Source organism: Triticum urartu, chromosome 3A, assembly GCF_056163025.1.
Source record: "Triticum urartu cultivar PI428250 chromosome 3A, HENAU_Tu73, whole genome shotgun sequence".
Lineage (NCBI taxonomy): Eukaryota > Viridiplantae > Streptophyta > Magnoliopsida > Poales > Poaceae > Triticum > Triticum urartu.
The window spans coordinates 564,145,272-564,168,562 of NC_141875.1; positions in this window are offsets into that span (position 1 = coordinate 564,145,272).

Consider the following 23,291-nt stretch of genomic DNA (forward strand, 5'->3'; position numbering starts at 1 on the left):
AATTAGCAGCAGTCCGGAAAGTACACAAGGGCTCCACGAGGGTGGATGGCACGTCCTACCCCCTGGGTGCGCCCCCTACCTCGTGGGCACCTCGTGTGCTCTCCGGACTCTGTTTTCTTACAGGACACATATTTTGGTCCGCAAAAATTCATTATATAACCTCCTGGGGGTTTTAACTCCCGTATCACGCAAAAATCTCTTGTCTTTGTTTTGAGTTGTTTTTCTGACAGATCTAGATTATCATGACATCTCCATGTGCACCCAAGGACAAGTTCTTCGAGAAGGTCATCAACCCTTACCTAGCGGAGGTGCAGCAACACCCTCAAACCATTGAGATGCGTGATGGGTTGCTGCACATCCGTGATGCTGAGGGACCGAAGGGGACCGGAAGCGTGGAGACGAGGCTCGAAGCAATGGAGAAACAAGTTTTCAAGTGTCAGGGGATGGTGGAGCGTGGACTCAACTCCAACTACATGATGATCGCAGAGTTCACCAACAAACACAAGCTGGATGCCGACAACATCGGGGAGACCATCTTCAAGCTTCACGAGAAAATTGAGCACCTCCAAGCTCAAATCTATGACCTACAAAACCAAAACTATGAGTATGAATATAGATTCAAAAGGATGAGTTTGGCTGCGGATTTGAGGATCCCGGAGACTCGGTCATCCTTCTATGATGGTGAGCCTATGCCTTGGAAGAAGGACGACAAGCCTACGCCATCAACAACGTCACCACCGTCTCCTCCAACAAAGAAGAATTGAGTATATGGTATGGGCACTCCACTTGGCAACTGCCAAGCTTGGGGGAGTGCCCCTGTATCGTATCACCATCACTTTTATCTTTACCATTTTTCTTAGTTCGATCCTTTTGTTAATATTTTGATCTAGTAGAATAAAAGTTCTTAGTATGATCTAGTCGTGAGTTTTTCTTTATTATCCTTCTATGTAATCGAGTCCTTGAGCTATATAATAAAGATTAGTGTTGAGTCAAGGGCTTGCTTATTTTTGCCAGGATCCCAAATAAAAGAAAAGAAAAGAGAAAGAAATAAAAAGAAACAAAGAGATCATGTGACTCTTATGGAGAGTAATGAGCTCACATAGAAAGAGTATGATGAATAAAAGTTATTGAGGGTTGACAAACATAGTTTTGGTCATCATTGCAATTAATAGGAAGTAATAAAGAAAGAGAGGTCTTCACATATAAATATACTATCTTGGACATCTTTTATGATTATGAGCACTCATTAAAATATGACATGCTAAAGAGTTGACATTGGACAAGGAAGACAACATAATGGGTTATGTTTTCTTACATCTGAGATAAATTATATTGTCTTGGATCCTCCAACATGTTGAGCTTGCCTTTCTCCCTCATGCTAGCCAAATTCATTGCACCAAGTAGAGATACTACTTGTGCTTCCAAATACCCTTAAACCAGTTTTGCCATGAGAGTCCACCATACCTACCTATGGATTGAGTAAGACCCATCAAGTAAGTTGTCATCGGATCAAGCAAAAAATTGCTCTCTAAATAAGTATGATTGATTCGTGTGATATGGAAGTAATAAAAGTGACAAACTGCATAATAAAGGTCCATATCACAAGTGGCAATATAAAGTGATGTTCTTTCACATTAGGATTTTGTGCATCCAACCATAAAAGTGCATGATAACCTCTGCTTCCCTCTACGAAGGGCCTATCTTTTACTTTTATCTCCTACATTGCATAAGAGTCATGGTGATCTTCACCCTTCCTTTTTACATTTTATCCTTTGGCAAGCACAATATGTTGGAAAGATCCTGGTATATATGGCTAATTGGATGTGGGTTTTCATGAACTATTACTGTTGACATTACCCTTGAGGTAAAACGTTGGGAGGAAAAAACTATAAGCCCCTATCTTTCTCTGTGTCCGATTAAAACTCCATACCCATAAGTATTGTGTGAGTGTCAGCAATTGTGAAAGATTATATGATAGTTGAGTATGTGGACTTGCTGAAAAGCTCATATACATTGACTCTTTCCTATGTTGTGATAAATTGCAATTGCTTCAATGACTGAGATTATAGTTTGTTAGTTTTCAATGAAGTTTACGATTCATACTTGATATTGTGATTGAATTATTACTCTAGCATAAGATATCATATGACAAGAATTATATAAGTTGCTGTTCTAAGAATGATCATGATGCCCTCATGTCCGTATTTTATTTTTATCGACACCTTCATCTCTAAACATATGGACATATTTTTTGATTTTGGCTTTTCGCTTGAGGACAAGCGAGGTCTAAGCTTGGGGGAGTTGATACGTCCATTTTGCATCATGCTTTTATATCAATATTTATAGCATTATGGGCTGTTATTACACATTATGTCACAATACTTATGCCTATTCTCTCTTATTTTACAAGGTTTACATAAAAAAGGAGAATGCCAGCAGCTGGGATTCTGGCTGGAAAAGGAGCAAATATTAGAGACCTATTCTGCACAGCTTCAAAAGTCCTGAAACTTCACGGATGATGTTCTCCAAATATATAAAAAACATTGAGCGCAAGAACTTCACCAGGGAGCCACACCCTGCCCACGAGGGCGGGGGGCGCGCCCTACCCCCCTGGGCGCGCCCCCTACCTCGTGGCCCCCCTGGTGGCCCTCCGGTGACCATCTTCTGCTATATGGACTCTTTAAATGGGAAAAAATCATAAGCCATCTTCTCGGACGAAACTCCGCCGCCACGAGGCGGAACCTTGGCGGAGCCAATCTAGGGTTCTGGCGGGGCTATTCTATCGGGGAAACTTCCCTCCCAGAGGGGGAAATCATCGCCATCGTCATCACCAACGCTCCTCTCATCGGGAGAGGGCAATCTCCATCAGCATCTTCATCAGCACCATCTCATCTCAAAACCCTAGTTCATCTCTTGTATCCAATTCTTGTCTCCAAGTCCGGGATTGGTGCTAGTAGGTTGCTAGTAGTGTTAATTACTCCTTGTAGTTGATGCTAGTTGGTTTAATTGGTGGAAGATCATATGTTCAGATCCTATATGCACATTAATACCCCTCTGATTATGAACATGTTTATGCTTTGTGAGTAGTTACTTTTGTTCCTGAGGACATGGGAGAAGTCTTCCTATTAGTAGTCATGTGAATTTGGTATTCGTTCGATATTTTGATGAGATGTATGTTGTCTCTCCTCTAGTGGTGTTATGTGAACATCGACTACATGACACTTCACCATTGTTTGGGCCTAGAGGAAGGCATTGGGAAGTAATAAGTAGATGATGGGTGCTAGAGTGACAGAAGCTTAAACCCTAGTTTATGCGTTGCTTCGTAAGGGGCTGATTTGGATCCATATGTTTCATGCTATGGTTAGGTTTACCTTAATACTTTTGTTGTATTTGCGGATGCTTGCAATAGAGGTTAATCATAAGTGGGATGTTTGTCCAAGTAAGGGCAGCACCCAAGCACCGGTCCACCCACATACCAAATTATCGAAGTACCGAACGAGAATCATATGAGCGTGATGAAAACTAGCTTGACGATATTCCCATGTGTCCTCGGGCGCGCTTTACATCATATAAGAGTTTGTCCAGGCTTGTCCTTTGCTACAAAAAGGATTGGGCCACCTTGCTGCACCTTATTTACTTTTGTTACTTGTTGCTCGTTACAATTATCTTATCACAAAACTATCTGTTACCACTTATTTCAGTACTTGCAGAGAATACCTTGCTGGAAACTGCTTATCATTTCCTTCTGCTCCTCGTTGGGTTCGACACTCTTACTTATCGAAAGGACTATGATAGATCCCCTATACTTGTGGGTCATCAGTGTGCAACGAGGCGCCACCGTCGACGCACATGGCCTCCGTAGCCTTTTGGAACTCGTGCTCATCGGACTCGTCATGTTCGTCATGATCATCACCTTCTTGCTTCTTGTCGGGGCCCCGGGGGGGCCTCTCTTGTTGATTATCCTTCTCGTGCGGCCTCCTTGGCCGCCACGTTTCTTGGTAGACCCCTCGGCACCATCCTGGCCCTTCTCCTTGTCCCACCTCTCATACTCGGCCTTTTTCTTCTCAGCAAGCAGCTCGACTTGCCGGCAGTTCTAGAGGTCGTGGCCCTTGGTGTGGTGGATCTTGCAATATTGCTTGTCAGAGGCTTCTGGCTTGTCGGCAGCCGCCAAGGCCCGGCAAGCGGCGCACCTGGCAATTACCTTGCCGGGGTCATCTGCCTTGGCCTTCTTGGAAGGGCTGGTGTCCTCGGATCCCTCGATGGCAAGCACGGCCTTGCCCTTGCGCCTCCTGTTGTGGCGCCGGCCCTTTTTCGTCGGGGTGGCCGCGTCTTCGTCTGTGGGGTCGGTTTCCGCACCGGCGTCCTCGCCGGGGTACTTGCTCCCCTCTTCTGCTCGAGCGCACTATCGGCCAGAACATAAAGTTCGGCCACATCCTTGACCTTGTTCATCGCCAGCTCTTCACGCATCTTGCGGTTGCGCACATTCTGATGGAATGCGCTGATCACAGCAGCGGGATGAACATCTGGGATGTTGTATTGCACCCGGCTGAACCTCTATATATACTTGCGTAGGGTTTCACCTTCCTTCTAGGGGATGATATGCAAATCGCTTGCCTACCCATGAGCTTGATGGCCTCCGGTAAAGGTGCCAACGAACTCGTGGCACAGGTCCAACCAAGAAGAAATGGAATCGGCCGGCAAGTGCATCAGCCATGACATGACATTGGGTTTGAGTGCCAGCGGGAAGTAATTGGCAAGCACCTTGTCATCGTGGGCTCCAGCATCTTGCATCGCGGTGGTGTAGATGCTGAGGAACTCGGACGGGTGGGTCTTGCCGTTGTACTTCTCGCCAACGTCTGGCTTGAACGTGTGGTGAGAGGGCCACTGGAACTACCGCAGCTCAGGGGTAAAGGCCGGGCAACCCACCTCGTAGGGTAGGTCGCCAGAGCCCCCGATGCTGGGTGGTCCATAGTGGGCCCCGCCCACCTATCTGGATGGTGGCGCACATCGCACCGGTGTTCGATGGTGGTTCGAGCGTCTTCACGGGCTTGCTCCCGGAGAACTTGGCGCTGATCACGGTGGGTCCCTGGGTCGGAAGACGCCACGGTGGCTGGCATGGAGGAGGAGAGTGTACCGTGGCCGCAGCGCCCCCGATCCTTCCACCACAGGCATGCGGCAGCTCGGCGGAGTGCCGGCCAGAGGGCCCCGCCAGTCGTGGCTCATCTTTGTTGGCAACGCCGACGAGGCTTCGGATGGTGGCTCTCCACTCATCGAGTTTCTCCGCAGCAGGAGGAAAGTCGAGGAGCAACTGCGCGCGTGCCAAAGCTTCCGCTGGCGTGGGTGGTGGCGAAAGCTGCATGGACCGTGATGCGCTCCGACTTCTAACCATGTTAGAAGGAGCTCTATCATGCCCAGCGGTTGTACGCCGTTTTTGCCAGAACTTCGGCGCGCATGCCGGCCTTCTACGTCCCGCGAAATATGCACATGACTCTTCCCACGACGGTGTCCAGGGTCGCCAGCATGGTGACGCTACTTGCCGCGCACAACCTGGAACGAGCGCGTCGGGGGCGCCGGCGTAGGCGCCTCGGAAGACGCCGTGCCGCCCGTGGGTGGCACGACACCACCCCTGGAGGGCCCCGCGCCGCCTGCGGGGGGCCTGGCTCTGTATTTGGATTTGGTGGCGTGTGGCCCATCGTCTCGCACACGAATGGCGCCGCTCGCTAGGCTTTGGCTGCCAGAGCGATGCTGGTGTTTGCGAGCCCCGCCTCGGCTTCCGTCCGTGAATGCCCCACCACTCGCCCGCACTGGTACGGGCTGTTCGGCCCCCGACGAGCCGATCGCCATGATCGTCTTCTTTTGGGAGCCATGGCGATGAAGAACTACTAAACTAACTGCTAGACCGGATTCTCACAACTGCGTACCCCCTACCTGGCGTGCCAGAGATGTCGGTGGGGAACGACACCTATGGGGTCACTGGGATCCCTTCTATGGTTGTCAGGCATGGGGTTGTGCGAAGAGCGGGTCTGACGGTCAGCACACAAATTGTTTACCCAGGTTCGGGCCGCGGAGACGCGTAAAACCCTAGTCCTGCTTTGATGTGTATTGAGGTGTTCTTGTGTTCTTGAACTAGCTGCGGTGGCTCTCTAGTCCAAAAGATCTGAATCCCTCTCCAGTACGCCTCGGGCCTCCTTTTATAGACAAAAGGGGTTTCCACAGTGGCACACAGGAGGTGGAAAGGTGTACAGGGGCAGAGTCTATCCCCTGGCACCGCTGGACAAACGCATTTATTGTGCTGCCGAAGTGCCCCTCTTGCTTTATTGGGGACGGCAGAGAAGCTCGTCCCAGCTGTCGTCGCCTCGCCTAGTTCCGCGTGCGTCCAAGCTGACGAGGCATTGCAGCGCCATGTTGGCTGGCCGCTGGGCTGGCGTGGTGGTGGATCCTTCACGAAGATCTACATGCCACCATGCAGGTGCTTGTTGAGTTGGTGTAGAGGCCGCGCGCTGCCACGCAGTTGCCTGCTCAGCTGGTCGAGCTGGCAGCTGTATGGGAGCGGTGGTGGAGTCTTGGCGGACGCGGGCCTGGCTGCGGCCTCGTAGACGTCCTCGGCAAGGGTCTTGCTGAGGTCCCGGCAATGGTCTCCCTGCAGCACCGCGGTCGTCCCCGACAAGGATCTTGTCGGGGGTCTCGTGGATCTCCATGGCAAGAATCTCACCAAGGGTCGTCGTCTTCTCGTTTCCATCTGATCTTGTGTGTCTATGATCTCTACAAAGATTTGCATGCCACCACGGAGGTGCCTCCCGAGCCTTGGTTCCAATATGGCGTAGGAACCCCTTAGGCTCAAGGGTGCGCACTCTGCTGGTGTCAGGCAAGTTGCCCCGGCAAGGATCTTACCGAGGCTGCGGAAGTCACCCCGGCAAGAGTCTTGCCGAGGGAGTCCACCTTGCCCTCTTGCTCTCTCTGCAACTCTGGTCTTGGTGTTGCTCTGGTCGTCTTGTGCTCCGGTATCCCTCCTCTGCCCTGCTTAGTATGGTCGTGGGCACAACTCTAACTGCCCATGCACAAGTAAAGGGGTGCAAAAGGAGAGCCCCTACTTTTGTACACCGACAATCATTTTCACGAAGGACATTATAAAGATGAAAACATGATGCAACCTCAATTCCATTTTTGTAGTTTTCTTTTTATAAACCAAACTAGCGATAAAACAAGAAACTAAAATATTCAATTGCAAGATCTAAAGATATACCTTCATGCACTCACCTCCTCGGCAACGGTGAAGAAAAGAGCTTGATGTCTACTACGCAACTTTATTCTTGTAGCCTCGTGTTGGGCCTCCAAGTGCAGAGTTTTGTAGGACAGTACAATTTTCCCTCAAGTGGATGACATAAGGTTTAACAATCCTTGGGAGGCATAGCATGAAGAGGGTCTCTCTCAAACAACCCTACAACCAAATACTAAAAAGTCTATTGTGTCCCCAACACACCAAATACAATGGTAAATTGTATAGGTGAACTAGTTCGGTGAAGAGATGGTGATACAAGTGCAATATGGATAGTAGATATTGATTTTTGTAATAGGAACAATAAAAAATAGCAAGGTAGCAAGTAACAAAAGTGAGCACAAACGGTATTGCAATGCTTGAAAAGGAGGCCTAGGGTTTGTACTTTCGCTAGTGCAATCTCTCAACAATGCTAATCTAATTGGATCATATAACCATCCTTCAACGTGTGATGAAGAATCACTCCAAAGTTCTTATCTAGCGGAGAAGATAAGAAGAAATTGTTTGTAGGGTACAAAACCACCTCAAAGCTATTCTTTCCGATCAATCTATCCTAGCGTTCATACTAAAATAACACCAAGCTATTCTTTTCGATCGATCTATCCAAGAGTTCATACTAAAATAACACAACATGATACACATCAACCAACTCTAATGTCACCTAGATACTCCAATGTCACTGCGAGTATCCGTGAGTTGATTATACAATATGCATCAAACAATTTCAGATTCATAATACTCAATCCAACACAAAGAACCTCAAAGAGTGCCCCAAGATTTCTACCGGATAAACAAAGACGAGAATGAGCATCAACCTCTATGCATAGATGAACCCAATGTCACCTCAGGAATCTGCGAGTTGAGTGCCAAAACACATATCAAGTGAATCAATATGATACCCTTTGTCACCACAAGTTTTCATAGCAAGACATACATCAAGTGCTCTCAAATCCGATAAAACGAAATCTCAATGGGAAAACTCAATTCACAACAAGATAGAGAGGGGAAAACACCATATGATCCAACTATATTAACAAAGCTTGCGATACATCAAGATCGTGACATCTCAAGAACACGAGAGAGAGAGAGATTAAACACATAGCTACTGGTACAAACCCTCAGCCCCGTGGGTGGACTACTCCCTCATCATGGTGGACGCCGGGATGAGGAAGATGCCCATCGGTGATGATTTCCACCTCCGTCACGGTGTCGGAACAGGGTCTAGATTAGTTTTTCATGGCTATAGAGGCTTGCGGTGGCGGAACTTCTGATTTAGAAACTCCCGAAGGGTTTCTAGAATATTTGGCAATTTATAGGGCGAAGAGGCGGTGCGGGAGGCCACCGAGGCGGGCACAACCCCCAGGGCGTGCCTGGGCCTCCTGACGCGCCCTGGTGGGTTGTGCCCACCTCGGGCCTCCCCTCGGGTACTTCTTTGGCCCACCGGTGGTCTTCTGGTACAAAAAACATCTCCAAAAAGTTTCACTGCGTTTGGACTCCGTTTGGTATTGATTTTCTGCGATGTAAAAAACATGCAAAAAATAGCAATTGGCACTGGGCACTATGTCAATAGGTTAGTCCCAAAAATGATATAAAGTTGCTATAAAATGATTGTAAAACATCCAAGAATGATAATATAACAGCTTGGAATAATAAAAAATTCTAGATACATTGGAGACGTATCAGTAGCCCGCCATGGACGAGGGGCATGGCCTTGTCTTGTCTTTCTGCTCGAACTCGTGCACCTCGTGTCCTCTTGGTGATCCGTGGGTGTCGTTGATCCCCTCATTTGGCCTCCCATGCTCCGCAGCCTCGCTCCGCTCAAATCCATGGCTCTGGCCGCCGCCCAGCTCGCCGCCTCCATCGCTACAGCCCACCCTAGCGCCACCGACCACCAGCGATGGATGCGCACGAGCCCCAGCTCCCCGTAGGACCCATCCTCGGGCCAAATGAACGTCAGAGCAGCGTTTGTGGCAAGCCTCCGCCGTGACTAGACATCGTCGGCGTCTAACCGGTGGTTAACCACATCATCTATCTATCTATCTATACCTATGCTAATTCTTGACTCCCTACAAATTCCCATGTTAATTAGATTTTACGAGCCATTAATCTAGCGTGGGACCAAGTTATTATGGTGTTGATTAACCGGTTAGAAATTTCCACCATAACAAAAAAAAAGTTTCCAGATCTAACATCCATTGTTCTCAAAAAAAATCTAACTCTCTATGTAAAGAGTCTAGGCAGGCAGCGTACAAACTCCCATGTTACTCAAAAAGGAAAAAAGATCTAACCTCCGTGTATAGAGTCCAGGCAGCGTACAAACTCCCACGTTAATCCAAAAAAAAAATTTAACCTCCGTGTATAGAGTCCAGGCAGCAAACAAACTCCTACGTTAATCCCAATTACCATGGAGTTCTTCCCAACTATCCCACGAGAGAGACTTTTCCTGGCCGTGCATGTAAACATATGTATATGTATAGTGCCAAAAGTTGCACATCGAACAGGGGATGCTAGCCAACCAATATCCGAATCTATGTTGGTCTTCTACACCGGAGGCAGCGGCTTTTGCGGAGTGCATCGGCGAGCGAGCGGTTTGTAGGCGCTCGGCAGTGACAGCAGGATGCATGCACTGATGCACTGTTTTACACACCATTAAATTCATCATAGAATTCTCATTGGATCAACCAACAGTTAGAAGAACACAATTGCATCTTCTTCCTTGGGCGGATGGAATTTTCTATAGATGTAGTTGTTTCCTCTCCACACAACTTTTAAATTTAACCTCCCACCAACACGTATCCAACCATCAGCCCCCTAGGTAACCCGATTCGATTTTTAGATTATCCAATTGGCATCGGCTAGCGTGAAAGATGTTGTTCGATAGTACACATACGTATCAGGCACACAATCGTACTAAAGTTAGATACTCATATTTCGTTGATTTAACTTCAAGAATCCAACTTTTAACATGTACCATTGTACCATGACTTTGAGTTGGTTTTGCAGGTTGAGCTAAATGTACTGTCCAGTTCCTGAACCCTAGGCTTTCAAACAATTGCTTCGATCACATTTAAAATTTATTTCAAACTTAAGGTATGAGTAGACTTGGATCGGATAATATATTTTCTCTGTGACTTCGTCATTCATAAGTCATAACAAAAATAGCTTCGTCATTCATGACTTTGAGTTGGTTTTGCAGGTTGAGCTAAATGTACTGTCCAGTTCCCGAACCCTAGGCTTTCAAACAATTGCTTCGATCACATTTAAAATTTATTTCAAACTTAAGGTATGAGTAGACTTGGATCGGATAATACATTTTCTCTGTGACTTCGTCATTCATAAGTCATAACAAAAATAGCTTCAAACAGTGTATTAAACTTTAAAGTGAATCAGTTTGTGTCAGAAACATAGAAGATGTAGGTACTTCTACAATTCCTTATGTAACTCGGATCTAAGCATCAGTATATTTGTACTATATATGTTTTTCCTTCTCCTTGCTTTATGATCCCATTATAAACGTGTTCTACATTTTATATGAGCTGGTACATATACATCTGCCTATAGAAGTACACACTGCAAAGTTCTTTTCCTGTGATTTTAGTTTCCCTCTGAAGATAAGATGTCCATGATTTAGAATTCGAATGATTTTCTTATCAAAATTCAGTTTTCCTCATACAAAGCAATTCGCTATTTCCTCACGTGGAAATGAAATATCAAGTACATTGGTTCACGAAGTCGTACTTGGTTTAGCCACAAACATGCCATGAACTAACTTACCAATTCCTCATGTTTCCTATAGGTCAAGTATGGTTACCTTTTTTTGCTCCAGACATTTTGTTCAACCATAGCCCCCTTAATATAACATGCATCTTTAATTTTAGAGGAGTCCCAAGTCCCAACTAAAAGACATATAATGATATCGACATTACATTATATTAGTTTCCTATGTTAATACACCCATGTTAACTTGATTTTCAGAGAGCTTATACCAATTCTTTCTCTTCTATATAGCTTTTCATTAATGCATGATTTTTTAAAAAATTATAAAGATTTAATGTGTAAATAAAATAGCTAGCCCGTGCAGTAGCACGGGTTGACGACTAGTTAACACTAATTAACCACCCCACAGTGGCTAACAGCTAGGCCCCACATCGGGTCAAAGTCTGGGACAACGCAGGATTAATTCCCACGTAACAGTGAGCCTATGACATGTGGGATCGCATTGTCTGGTTTGACCCTAGTCAACCCGGTTGACTGCTGACCTATTGATGATGGAATGCTGACACGGTAAATCCTTTTCTGGATTTATTTTAATTGAAAGCAATTAGGAAATTCTAGAAAATGCTTTCAACTTCAAAAATTCATAGAAAATAATCTATAACTCAGATGAAAATAATTTATATAAGAAAAATGATCAGAAAAATATGAAGAATCTGTTTATGGCATTTTTCATGCATGTTTGAACAACTTAAAGCTGATGTATACAAAAATCTGAATAAATGGCATTTGAATAATCATATATGGAGTTGAATTTGAATCTTTGGTTCAAACAAACTTCATTTAACTGGTTGCTAGTTGCATTAGCTCAACCAACAACATATTGCCATGTCATGATCATGCATCATATTGTTGCATTGCATTGATTGTGTTCCTTCTCTTTTGCATGTGCTTGTTCCCTCTCGGTAGATGTTTTCCGACGTTGAGATCAATGTCAATAATGAAGACACAATGCTATCTTTAGAAGTGCCAGGCAAGCAAACCCCCTTTGAGCATTCCGATACAATCCCACTCTCTCGCTCTTGCTCTCTTTTACTGCATTAGGACAACGACGATTCAACTATTACATGTTGCGGTAGTTGAACCCATTCCTCTGCATGACCTGTCTTTGCCATATTAAATAGTGGAAACCCACTAGCATGAGTAGGAGTTGTTTGAGCCATGGTGTGAGTACTCATTCATGCTTGCTTGTTATGCCTACTATGCTTAGAGTTGTGTTAGGTCTGATTCATATGTGATGGATTGGGATGGTGGTGAACATGTCCTATTGTTGAGAGCTAAGTGTGTGAACATGATTTGGTAAAGGTAGCGATGAGAGGCCATGTAGGAGTACATGGTGGGTTGTCTCATTGAAGACGTCCTCGGGAACTGAGTTCTGTGTTTGTGATCTAAGAACAACTACTACCACACATTGGGCCCTCAAATATGACCCTGCTTGACTTATTAACCCCCATGTACTCTGTCCAGGAGTTGCAAGTAGTTTCTGGTGTTTGTAGTTTGCTTGAGGTCGTACATAGAGCTGACCCGAGGGGTAGGCTATGATGCGGTAGGCAAGTGGAACGGTGTACCAGGGCACCCATTTGGTGGGCTTGGGAACCCTGCACACATCATTTGGGGTCGTAGTGGAAACCTCGGCCGGACTTCCTTGCAGATGGAACTCAAATAGGCGATAAACCTGGACTAGAGACTTGTGTGGTTAGTCAGGTCATGGTCTACACCCACACCAGCTTTCGCTTGAAGTCTGTCGAGCACATATCATGTGTGAAGAAGTATACCCCTGCTGGGTTATAAATGATGTATTCGAATAGCCGCATCCGCGGATATGGACTACTAAGAAAGCTTATATGGTCCATAGATAACTAGAAGTGGATACTCTAAAATGCACAAGATAAGAGTGAGTGCTATGGATGGCCTTCTTGTTGGGAGACAGGAGCAAATCCATAGTGGTGTATTGATATGGTGAATACGTGGACCAAGAAAATACGGGTAGTCATAGTACATGATAGCCACTGAGTCAAAGCTGACTTGCTGCAGTCAAACTCCACAACCCCATTGTTGATACCGATGCATAAGTAGTTAATTCTGATGTAAGTCTTGCTGAGTACATTTGTACTCACATTTGCTTAATTTATGTTTTTGCAGAGGAGCCTTCGGTCTCACTTTGGATTCCTACGATGAGTTCAATGTTGACCAATTAGCTTGAAAATCCCAGACAAAGGTCTGGTTCCTATGGAGGGTCTTGTAGAAAGTCACGCTTGTCAGCCTTTTTCTTTTCTAGTTGTTTAAGGAAATATGCCCTAGAGGCAATAATAAAGTTGTTATTTTATAATTCCTTATATCATGGTAAATGTTTATTACTCATGCCAGAATTGTATTAACCGGAAACTTGATACATGTGTGGATACATAGACAAAACTCTGTGTCCCTAGTAAGCCTCTACTAGACTAGCTCGTTAATCAAAGATGGTTAAGTTTCCTAACCATAGACATGTGTTGTTATTTGATGAACGGGATCACATCATTAGGAGAATGATGTGATGGACAAGACCCATCCGTTAGCTTAGCATGCTGATTGCTTAGTTTTATTGCTATTGCTTTCTTCATGTCAAGTACATATTCCTTCAACTATGAGATTATGCAACTCCCGGATACCGGAGGAATACCTTGTGTGCTATCAAACGTCACAATGTAACTGGGTGATTATAAAGATGCTCTACAGGTATCTCCGAAGGTGTTTGTTGGGTTGACATAGATCGAGATTAGGATTTGTCACTCCGAGTATCGGAGAGGTATCTTTGGGGGCCCTCTCGGTAATGCACATCATAATAAGCCTTTCAAGCAATGTGACTAATGAGTTAGTTATGGGATGATGCATTACACAATGAGTAAAGAGACTTTCCGGTAATGAGATTGAACTAGGTACGAAGATACCGACGATCGAATCTTGGGCAAGTAACATACCGATGACAAAGGCAATGAGTATGTTGTCATTGCAGTTTGACCGATAAAGATCTTTGTAGAATATGTAGGAACCGATATGAGCATCCAGATTCCGCTATTGGTTATTGATCGGAGATGTGTCTCGGTCATGTCTACATAGTTTTCGGACTCGTAGGGTCCGCACCCTTAACGTTCGATGACGATTTGTATTATGAGTTATGTGTTTTGGTGACCAAAGATTGTTCGGAGTCCCAGATGAGATCATGGACATGACGAGAAGTCTCGAAATGGTCGAGTGATAAAGATTGATATATTGGACGATAGTATTCGGACACCGGAAGTGTTTCAGAATGTATTGGGTACATATCAGAGTGTCGGGGGGGGGTTACCGGAACCCCCGGGGGAAAGATATGGGCCATAGAGGGGAGGGGAGGCAGCCCACAAGGGGTGGCGTGCCCCCCATGGGGAGTCCGAATTGGACAAGGGGAGGGGGCATGCCCCCCTTTCCTTCTCCTCCTCCTACTCCTTCCCCCTTTCCCCTTCTGGTAAAAGGAAAGGGGAAGGCCGAATTGGACTAGGGGTCCAAGTAGGGCTCCTCCCACTTGGCGCGCCCTAGGCCGGCCTCCTCCCCACTCCCTCTTTTATATATGGGGGCAGGGGCACCTTTAAGCACATCAATTCTTTCTTAGCCGTGTGCGGTGCGCCCTCCATAGTTTACTCGTCCGGTCATATTGTCGTAGTGCTTAGGCGAAGCCCTGCGCGGATCACATCACCATCACCGTAACCACACCATCGTGCTGACGAAAGTCTCCCTAGACACTTTGCTGGATCAAGAGTTAGAGGGACATCATCGAGCCGAACGTGTGCAGAACTCGGAGGTGCCGTACGTTCGGTGCTTGATCGGTTGAATCAAGAAGATGTTCGACTACATCAACCGCGTTAAGCTAACGCTTCCGCTTTCGGTCTATGAGGGTACGTCGACACACCCTCCCCCTCTCTTTGCTACGCATCTCCTAGATAGATCTTGCGTGATCATAGGATTTTTTTTGAAATTGCATGCTATGTTCCCCAACAGTTGTGGGCGGTGATCGTCATACTTCTTACCACCAATGTCTTATTTTGATTCAGCGGTATTGTTGGATGAAGCGGCCTGGACCAACCTTGCATTACCACGTTCATGAGACCGGTTCCACCGACAGACATGCAACTAGTTTTGCATAAAGGTGGCTGGCGGGTCTCTTTTTCTCCAACTTTAGTTGAATCGAATTTGACTGCGGCTGGTCCTTGTTGGTTAAAACAACAAACCTGATAAATCACCACTGTGGTTTTGATGCGTAGGAAAGAATGGTTCTTACTAGAAGCCCGTAGCAGCCACGTAAAACTTGCAACAACAAAGTAGAGGACGTCTAACTTGTTTTTGCAGGGCATGTTGTGATGTGATATGGCAAAACATGCTGTGATATACATTATTGTATGAGATGATCATGTTTTGTTAAAGTTATCGGCAACTGGCAGGAGCCTTATGGTTGTCACTTTATTGTATGAAATGCAAATGCCATGTAATTGCTTTACTTTATCACTATGTGTTAGCGATAGTTGTAGAAGAAATAGTTGGCGAGACGACCATGATGCTATGATGGAGATCAAGGTGTCAAGCCAGTGACGATGGATATCATGATGGTGCTTTGGAGATGGAGATCAAAGGCACAAGATGATGATGGCCATATCATGTCACATATTTTGATTGCATGTGATGTTTATTTAGGATCGAGAAGAGGTGTCTAGAGGGTGGGTGTCAGTGTCAAAACCGGCGGATCTCGGGTAGGGGGTCCCGAACTGTGTGTCTAGGCCGGATGGTAACAGGAGGCAAGGGACACAATGTTTTACCCAGGTTTGGGCCCTCTTGATGGAGGTAAAACCCTACGTCCTGCTTGATTGATATTGATGATATGGGTAGTACAAGAGTAGATCTACCACGAGATCAGAGAGGCTAAACCCTAGAAGCTAGCCTATGGTATGATTATATGTTGTGGTTGTTGTCCTACGGACTAAAACCCTTTGGTTTATATAGACACCGGAGAGGGTTAGGGTTACACAAGGTAGGCTACAAAGGAGGAGATATCCATATCCGTATTGCCTAGCTTGCCTTCCACGCCAAGTAGAGTCCCATCCGGACACGAGACGAAGTCTTCAATCTTGTATCTTCATAGTCTAACAGTCCGACCAATGGAGATAGTCCGGCTGTCCGGAGACCCCCTAATCCAGGACTCCCTTAGTATCCCCTGAACTAGGCTTCAATGACGATGAGTCCGGCACGCAGTATTGTCTTCGGCATTGCAAGGCGGGTTCCTTCTCCAAATACATCATAGAAGAACTTGAAAACGAGGATAGTGTCCGACCCTGCAAAATAAGTTCCACATACCATCGTAGAGAGAATAATGTTTTCGCAATTCTAATTTGCTGACTTGTCTTGACAGTATGACATTTTGTCATGGCCCGGTGATTATTCGAACCGTTCCCTTTAACCAGCCCCGCACATAACGCGAGGCAGTTTTTCGACATGTCTTGTCAAAGCAGAGATTGTGTCCTCTTATTACGGGATTCTCATCAATACGGGCGTGAGTAACCCAACCGCGCCATCAATTACAGCGCTTGGTGGATAAGAGAGTTTTACCAGGCAAGTGGGAACGCTTAGTTTCGTCCGCCCATATAAAGGGATAAGGATTCACCTTCTTATCCACGCCTTCTTCCTCCTTTGCTCATCCGTTTTCGCACACTCGAGCTCTAGCGCCCAAGTCCACACTTCCCACCTCAACCTTCTCCAACCATGTCCGAAGTGGGAGGCAGGTGGATGGTCTCCTCCGTCACGGAGGGAGACATCAAGAAACTGAGGAGAGCCGGATAAATGCCCGACGACATCGCGCACCGGCTCCCAGATGAGGGGCAGCTCACCCCCACCCCCAGGCCCCATGAGAGGGTAGTATTCCTCACCCATTTCCTCTGCGGACTAGGATTCCCTCTCCATCCATTCGTCCGGGGGCTCATGTTCTATTACGGCCTGGATTTCCACGATCTGGCCCCGAACTTTATCCTCAACATCTTGGTGTTTATCATCGTGTGCGAGGCCTTCCTCCGCATCAAGCCCCACTTCGGCTTACGGTTGAAGACCTTCAATGTCAAGCCGAAGGTGGTGGGAGACCGCCAGGCGGAGTGCGGAGGCGCCATGGTGGGCAAGATGCCCAACGTAACATGGCTCGAGGGCTCCTTTGTGGAAACCATAAAGGGTTGGCAATCGGGGTGGTTCTACATCACCGAGCCGCGCGACCCTGTATGGGCAGCAGCCCCCGAGTTCCGATCTGGCATCCCCACGCGCCTCACCTCCTGGAAACAGAAGGGCCTATCCTGGGGTAGTTCAGAAGAGCTGACCGGACTCCAAACATGTATTCAAAACATGGTGAACAAGAAGCTCAAACTTGTCAACATGGTCCAGGTCATGCTCCACTGCCGGATTCTCCCGTGCCAACAACGGGAGTTCAACTTGTGGGAGTTTGACCCAGCGCGGCACCGAACTCTGAACAGGCTCTTCGACACAACTCACGAAGATGCCTGGAGGGTGCTGTTCAAAAGCGCCGAGGTCCCCCCTCCCATTACTGAGGATCGTGGATTCAGTGTGAAGCACCAAGCCGAAGCGGTAAGCTGCTTTACCTCTCGCAGGATACTTATTTTTTATAGGTTGACTCCATGCGAGATCTAAACTCCCGTACCTTTGACAAGACTGGCAGGAGACGGCCGGACAGATCGATTGTCCGGCTCCTTTGCCCGAAGGCCCAGCAGACGCTCTTCTGGCGAAGATGCTGACTCCGGCTGCTTATACGGTGCCGAAGAAGACCAAGAAGGCCAAGGGAACCCAGAAGAGTTCCTGACGCTAGGCGTCGTCGAACTCACCGTACGATGACTCTGCGGCGCACTCCTCCCTCGAAGACGAGGAAGAAGAAGAAGATTCTCCCCCTCCTGCAGGGGGAGATAAAAAAAGGAAGGCCGCCCTAACTGGGGGGGGGGGGCGAAGGGTCCAAGAAGGGAAGGACTCTCCTTCCGGACAGCTCCACCGCCGCCGACGAAGACGAAGACGAGTGGTTGCCCAGGGCCAAGCCCCTGGGGAGATCATAAGTATTCGGATACCAGAGTAACTCGTAGCATTACTTTTTCGCACTGCTTTCCCTAACGCCGAACATGATTATGTAGGCCGCCGCGAACCAGCATCGATGTATCATCGGACGGCTCCCTGGGCTCGTCGGACATGGATAGCGATCCAGTCCCGACCGCCACCTCCCCTCATCCTGCTGACGGCGCTGAGGTGCTGTCTCAAGAGGCACCGGGTCGAGGGGAGACAATCCTGGAGGCGCCTCAAGGCGACCTTCCGGACTCCGGGAGCCGAGGGGACGGGGCCCCTGAGAGCTCTGAGTTCGGCCCTCAGCCGAACACCGCGCCGGACCTTCCAGCGGTTCCGGGCTCGGGCAGGCGGCCTCCTTCTAAGAGGGCAAGACGCCTATGTCGGTGACCTCTGTCCATCCAGAGGCGCCGGACAATCTGCAGGAAGTGCTTCGCAGCGCTTCCATCGACGAGGAGCACCGCAATCATGAGTGCGGTGATCCAAAAGGTTCAGTCCGCCAAGAGCGGATTGACTGAAGCCTGTGCCAGCCTTCTAACAGGCTTTGAGGTAAGTGTTTTAAAATGTAGTAGAAATATTACCGCATAGACAGTAGTCCCTGATGCTTTGTTCGGTGTTCACAAAGAAAAGCCAAACAGAGGATCAAATAATATCGTAGGAGTCTAATATAAGTATGTCAATATGCATATGCAGGCTTCGTTGCTGGCGTCTGCCGCACTGACTGCGGAAGTCGCCATACTGAAGCAGGACCTCGAGGGGTCCAGGAAAGAGCTCGGCCTTGCCAAGAGGCAGCTCGAGGAGAACAAGGGTAAGTAATACCCTGTCTATAGATATGTATATATAAAGGAAGACGCGATTGCAAAATGACAGGATCAACATATATTTGCCAGGGGCCACGACCGAGGTGGCGACCCTGAAGCAAGCGCTAACCAAGGCCGAGGATATAACGGCCAAGGAGCGCACTGAGCGAGAGAAGCACGAGGCTCGGGTGGGTGAGGTGGAGCAAGAGCTCCAGGCTCTCATGGTGAAGCACGAGGTGTTGGAGCTTGACTCAAAGACGCGGGACTCTGAGCTTGCCGCGGCCCTCGAGAGCGCAAAAAGTGCCAAGGCCGAAGCCCAAAAGGCCCTCCAGGAGATCGATGCGATGAAGAAGATAGCGGCGGGTAAGGCTTTCTATATGCAAAGCAAGCATGTAAAAGTAAATTACCGATTACTTACCCGAATCCGGAGCTCTCCAGGAGCATTCGCAGATTTGTCCCGCAGTGTTTCCGATGCTGCACAATTTTACCAGGCCGAGGATGGAAGCTCAATGGAGAAGCTGTTCTGGTCTCAGTATGCTGAGGCCGAACACTCGGTGTCAATGAGCGACCAGCTGAAGCAGATGGTCGAGCTACATAAGGCGGCCGATCTGGCCATGAGGAGCTTTATAGTCTGGCTGAGGCCTGGCGACGCCCTTCCGAACAGCTTTTTCGGCCTGGTGAGGCGGCTTGTGGATGCCTGCCCGCGGCTGGAGATCGTCAAGCGATCGGTCTGCATTGAAAGTGCACGCCAGGCTTTTGCCCGTGTGAAATTGCAGTGGATCAAGCTGGACGCCGTGAAGCTGATCAAGGAGGGGCCACCGGAGGGCAAGGAGCACCGCCACCCCGAGATGTACTATGAGGGTGTTCTGCCGGGTGCCCGTCTCATAGCGGACGAGTGTTCCAAAGATGTAATATTTGAGTGAGACTTGCTCGTTTTATCTTGTATTTATGAAAACTTGTTTCATATGCACTTTGCAACGCTTGTTTGAATTTAAAATATTACCTTCTATTTGGCTGTTTATCCAATCTGAGAGATGGCTAGTCCTCGGCTTCTGCCCCCATGCCACGAGTGCTGGGGTGTTTGGGATAAACCTGAGCACTCTTGTTCCCATGTTTGGGTCCTTCGAGGGAGGTACTCAGCACAGTGAACAAGGCAACCGGACTAATAATGCTTTATCACTCTCACTTAGCCATAGAATTCTATAATTTAAAATTTCGGCGAAGCCCCTGGTATTCGGAAGGCCGAATTTGGGGCGCGATACACGCCTTTAAGCCGGACAGGGCAGGCCCCTCGCTCTAAGCGGCATAAGTCTTTAGGGACTCGAAAACCTCGCCGAACAGCGACCAGTCTCTCACCTTATCATGACAGTCAGTTTTAGCTTTCTCTACTGAGGTGCTGAACCCAGTAGAACCGGGGCACAATCGCAGTAGTTCTCATAGCGCTACCTTTGCCGATAGAGCGGAACGTAAGGTACCAAAACATAGGAGCCGGGCAAACCCAACATTTGACCTAAGACATGATTCGGAGCTGATGCATATAATGCTATAAGTTCGGGGTGCCGCACTTGTGAAAGTGTTCGGACTTTTCACACCGTATTGTGAGGTACGTAAGCCCCTGGTGTATTAGCCGTACCAAGGTGTACAGTTGCAAGGCATCATTAATGAACACATAGATATATATATATATATATATATATATATATATATATAATAGGAATGCAACAATAGTCGTAATGTCATGAATTGTTTATTAAAAAATTGCGTTTAAGCAGAGTGATACAGATAGTGTGATAAGCAAAGAGTAGGACTATGTCCCTTCCAAGGGCAAGCTGAGGCATGATATTAAATCGAATATTTCACTCGTTACTGTATTCCACTTGGGAATTCCGTGGTAAGACGTAGCTGTGTGCCTCCTTGGTTGCTGCATCATGTGTTCGGCAATAGTGCTGCCGGACAGTGTTTCTAGAGATTAAGGTCCTAAAAAAAGAAAAATAACCAAATGGGAAGCCCCTAGTGCGGTTTAGGCCGCGTCTTGGGGCGTGCCGCAGTTGTGCCCCCCTCCCCACCTATGCCCATGGTATTTTTAATGCGTAATTATGTACGCGCGGCACGAGTTTCGCCGTTGGGTTGGGATTGGGGTGGCTGCTGTATTGCTACGCGAGCTCAGATTGCGCCAGGCGGTCTATTTGCCGATTTCCCCGAGCGCACTTGAAGGTGTCCGGGCTTTGAAGCGCCGAACTGGTTGATTGCCTTGAGAGGCTGCTTTGCGCTTCTGCTGCGAGGGCCGCGGTGTGCTCCTCTATTCGGAGAGAGCGCTCTGTGTTTCCATTGACTGTAATAACTCTGCGAGGTCCTGGCATCTTGAGCTTGAGGTATGCATAATGCGGTACTGCATTGAATCTAGCAAATGTGGTTCGCCCGAGCAGCGCGTGATAACCACTGCGGAATGGGACTATATCGAAGATTAACTCTTCGCTTCGAAAATTATCCGGGGATCCGAAGACCACTTCCAGTGTAATTGAGCCTATGCAGTGGGCCTCCACACCTGGAATGACGCCTTTAAAGGTCGTTTTTGTGGGTTTGATCCTTGAGGGGTCTATACCCATTTTGCACACTGTGTCCTGATAAAGAAGGTTCAGGCTGCTGCCGCCATCCATAAGGACTCGAGTGAGGTGGAATCCGTCAATGATTGGGTCTAGGACCAGTGCAGCAAATCCGCTGTGACGGATACTAGTGGGATGGTCCCTGCGATCGAAGGTGATCGGACAGGAGGACCAAGGGTTGAATTTTGGGGCTACTGGCTCCAACGCATATACGTCCCTGAGCGCATGCTTCCGCTCCCTCTTGGGTATGTGGGTTGCGTATATCATGTTCACCGTCTGCACTTGTGGGGTGAACCTCTTCTGTCCTCCGGTGTGCGGCTGCCGGGGCTCCTCCTCGTCATCGCTATGCGGCCCCTTGTCCTTGTTTTCGGCAATTAACTTGCCAGCCTGCTTGAACACCCAACAATCCCTGTTGGTGTGATTGGCTGGTTTGTCTAGGGTTCCGTGTATTTGACACGAGCGATCGAGTATACGGTCCAAGCTGGACGGACCCGGCATACTTTGTTTGAATGGCTTTTTCCGCTGGCCGGGTTTAGAGCCTTTGAATCCGGCATTGACTGCCGTATCCTCGGTATTTTCGCTATTAATGTGGCGCTTATGTTTTTTGCGACGTGACCTGCTATTGCCATCCTTGGTATCCGGGGTACCATGGTTCTTTGATATGTTATTACTGCGAGCCAGCCAGCTGTCTTGTCCCGCACAAAAGCGGGTCATGAGCGTCGTGAGAGCTGCCATAGATTTCGGCTTTTCCTGACCAAGGTGCTGGGCTAGCCACTCGTCTCGGATGTTGTGTTTGAAAGCCGCTAAGGCCTTTGCATTCCAGACAATCGACGATCTAATTTTTCTTTGTAAGGAACCGAGTCCAGAATTGCCTGGCCGACTCTTCTGGTTGCTGAATTATGTGGCTCAAGTCATCGGCGTCTGGTGGTCGCACATAAGTGCCCTGAAAGTTGTCGAGGAATGCGGCTTCTAGATCTTCTCAACAGCTAATGGAGTCCGCTGGCAAGCTGTTAAGCCAATGCCGTGCTGGTCCTTTGAGCTTTAGTGGGAGGTATTTGATGGCGTGTAAGTCATCACCGCGGGCCATGTGGATGTGGAGGAGGAAATCCTCGATCCATACTGCGGGATCTGCTGTGCCGTCGTATGACTCAATATTTACAGGTTTGAAACCTTCTGGGAATTGATGTTTCATTACTTCATCTGTGAAGCATAAGGGGTGTGCGGCGCCTCTGTATTGGGCTATATCGCGACGTAGCTCGAAAGGGTCTTGCCCGCTGTGTTCGGCCCGGCCGGATTTGCTTTTATTGTATCCGGCGTGATGTTTATCGTCTCGTAGAGTAGTGCGCCCTCGTGATCCGTAGATCGATCTTGCATGCTTTGCTTTGTCCTCCAATATGTCTCGCAGGTCTGGGGTATCTCCCCATGCCTTTTTATTTGAATGGCCTCGGGGTGGAGGCTGAGCTTTTGGCTGGAATGCCTCTCTATCGTGGCCACGAGGTGGCCGATCAGCCGTATCATATGCTTCCTCCTCCAGTCGGGGTAGTAACCTGCACTTTGGGTAATTCTTGGAGGGGCGCTTGAGTTTATATTCCTCGGCCGCGAGGACTTCAGTCCATCTGTCAGCTAGCAGATCTTGATCAGCTTGAAGCTGCTGCTGCTTTTTCTTCAGGCTATTTGCCGTGGCCATAAGCCGGCTCTTAAAGCGCTCTTGTTCGACGGGATCCTTTGGTA